The sequence below is a fragment of the Desmodus rotundus genome, chromosome 9 (genome assembly GCF_022682495.2).
Source record: "Desmodus rotundus isolate HL8 chromosome 9, HLdesRot8A.1, whole genome shotgun sequence".
NCBI classification, from domain to species: domain Eukaryota; kingdom Metazoa; phylum Chordata; class Mammalia; order Chiroptera; family Phyllostomidae; genus Desmodus; species Desmodus rotundus.
The window spans coordinates 61,134,465-61,136,958 of NC_071395.1; the positions used below are offsets into that span (position 1 = coordinate 61,134,465).

The window sequence follows — 2,494 nt, forward strand, 5'->3', positions numbered from 1 at the left end:
TAGTTGTGCATTTATTGCCATTTTAATCCTCATAGGTTGGATCTTCTTTTTCTTATATGTATAGTTCCCTTTGACATTTCATGTAATAATGGCTTAGTGATAATGAACTCCTTTAGCTTTACCTTGTCTGGGAAGCACTGTATCTGCCCTTCCATTCTAAATCATAGCTTTGCTGGATAGAGTAATCCAGCTTTGTAGTGCCTTGTAGTATTCATCATTTTGAATACTTCTTGCCAGTTCCTTCTTGCCTATAAAGTACCTTTTGAGAAATCAGCTGACAGTCTTATGGGAACTCCTTCATAGGTAACTGTCTGCTTTTCTCTTGCTGCTTTTAATATTCTCTGTTTATCTTTAACCTTTAGCATTTTAATTATGATGTGTCTTTGTGTGGTCCTCTTTGGGTCCAACTTGTTTGGGACTCTGTGCTTTCTAGACTTGTATGTCTATTTCCTTCACTAAATTAGGGAAGTTTTCTTTCATTATTTTTTTCAAATAAATTTTCAATTTCTTGCTCTTCATCTTCTCCTTCTGGCACCCCAATGATTTGGATGTTGGAACATTTGGAGATGTCCCAGAGGCTCTTTATTCTCTCCTAGATTTTTTTTGTTTTTCTTTGAATTCTTTTTTCTTCTTGCTGTTCTGATAGAATGCTTTTTTCTTTCTTATTTCCAAATCATTGATTTCAATATTGGCTTTATCCCCTCCACTGTTGGTTCCCTGTTGATTTTTCTTTATTCATTTAATGCAGCTTTCATTTCTGTTTGGGTCTTTTTTATGTTGTTGTAGTACCCAATGAGTTCTTCAAGCATCCTGATCACCAGTGTTTTAAAACCCTGCATCTGATAGGTTGGTTATCTCTGTTTCATTTAGTTCTTTTTCTGGGGTTTTGCTCTGTTCTGTTCTTTCATTTGGGCCATACTTCTTTGTCTCCTCAATTTGACAGCCTCCCTGTGTCTGTTTCTATGTATTAGGTAGAGCTGCTTTGACTACCTTAGTAGCATGGCCTGTTGTAGAAAAGGCACCTGTAAATTGTGTGAGGTGGAGCAGTAGGTAGTCACCAGAGCAAGGTGACCCATTTCACCACTTTGTGGCTGTGTGGGGAAGTGATCAAAGAGGGGACAATGCTGCTGCCTGGCCTCTGGAGATTGTCTGAGAGGAAGCTGTCTCCCTGGCACTTGCTCCTTTGCCAGTCACTTCACTTTCTCTCCTTACCCCACTTATGCCACTTGTGCCTTTCCAGCTATTGCCCTAGTGCTGAATCCCAGAGGGTGTGGGTCTCTGTGAGTCCTAAGTGAATTGTGAGTCCTTTAAGAGAAGTCTCTTGAGAATCCTGCAGTTTCTTCTGGTGCCCCGATCTCCACTGGTTTTTGTAGCCAGAAGTTATGGAGAATTATTTTCCTGGTGCTGGACCCTGGGCTGGGTGGTCTGATCAGGGGTTGGGATTGCTCAACTCCTGAGGTATCCCTCCAGGTTTTTATCCACCACACATGAATGTGGGATGGTCTGTTCTGCTGTTTCTACTCCTCCTACCCGTCTGGATGAATGTGGCTTCTTTAAATCCTTGGTTGTTGGACTTCCATACAGCTCAGTTTTCTGATGAATTTGGGTGACATTTGTTTTGTAGTTTAATTGTAATTTTTGCTGTAGTTGTGCACAGAGGCAAAGCACGTTTACCTATGCCTCCGTCTTGGCTGGAAGTTGGAATAGAGCAATGCTTTCTATCAAATCATCTCCCCTAACCTGTGTTTCAATGTCTCAAAGTTTAATTAACAGAACAGGGAAGCTGCCTTGAACTGAGCTCAACACTTTGGAATATACATCATTTTCTTTATCCATTCATCTATTGATGGACACCTAGATTGCTTCTGTATCTTAGTTGTTATACTTAATGTGCAGTGAACACAGGGATGCATATATCTTTTCAAATTAGTGTTTTCACTTTCTTTGGATAAACAAAAGTTGAATTGCTGTATCATATGGCAGTTCTATTTTTAGTTTTTTTGAGGTATCTCCATACTGTTTTCAACAGTGGCTGCATCAACCTGCATTCCCACCAACAGTGCATGAGGGTTCCCTTTTCTTCATATCCTCACCAACACTTCTTGGTTGACCTTTGGATAATAGCCATTCTGATAGGTACAAGGTGATACCTCATTGTGGTTTTCACTTGCACTTCCCTGATGATTAGTGATGTTGAGAATTTTTTGTATTTCTGTTGGCCATCTGTATGTCTTTTCTGGAAAAATGTCTGTTCATGTCCTCTGCCCATTTTTTACTGGACTGATTATTTTTTGTTATTGAATTGTATGAGTTCTTTATATATTTTGGCTATAAATCCTTCAATGGATATACCATTTCCCAATATAATTTCCCATTCAGTAGGTTGCCTTTTTGTTTTGTTGATGGTTTTCTTCACTGTGCAGAGAAGCTTTTTAGTTTGATGAAGTACCATCTGTTTATTTTTGCTTTTCTTTACCTTGCTTGAGGGGACATA

The 2,494-nt window shown here is 39.3% G+C and overlaps 1 non-coding gene across 1 annotated transcript; it reads right to left on the reverse strand.

The window, feature by feature from the left end:
* Nucleotides 1-1,682: 1,682 nt before the first annotated feature.
* Nucleotides 1,683-1,813, reverse strand: LOC112308993 (small nucleolar RNA SNORA36 family). Its single transcript, XR_002975201.1, has one exon. It is a non-coding gene; the product is annotated as a small nucleolar RNA SNORA36 family (small nucleolar RNA).
* Nucleotides 1,814-2,494: the final 681 nt, after the last annotated feature.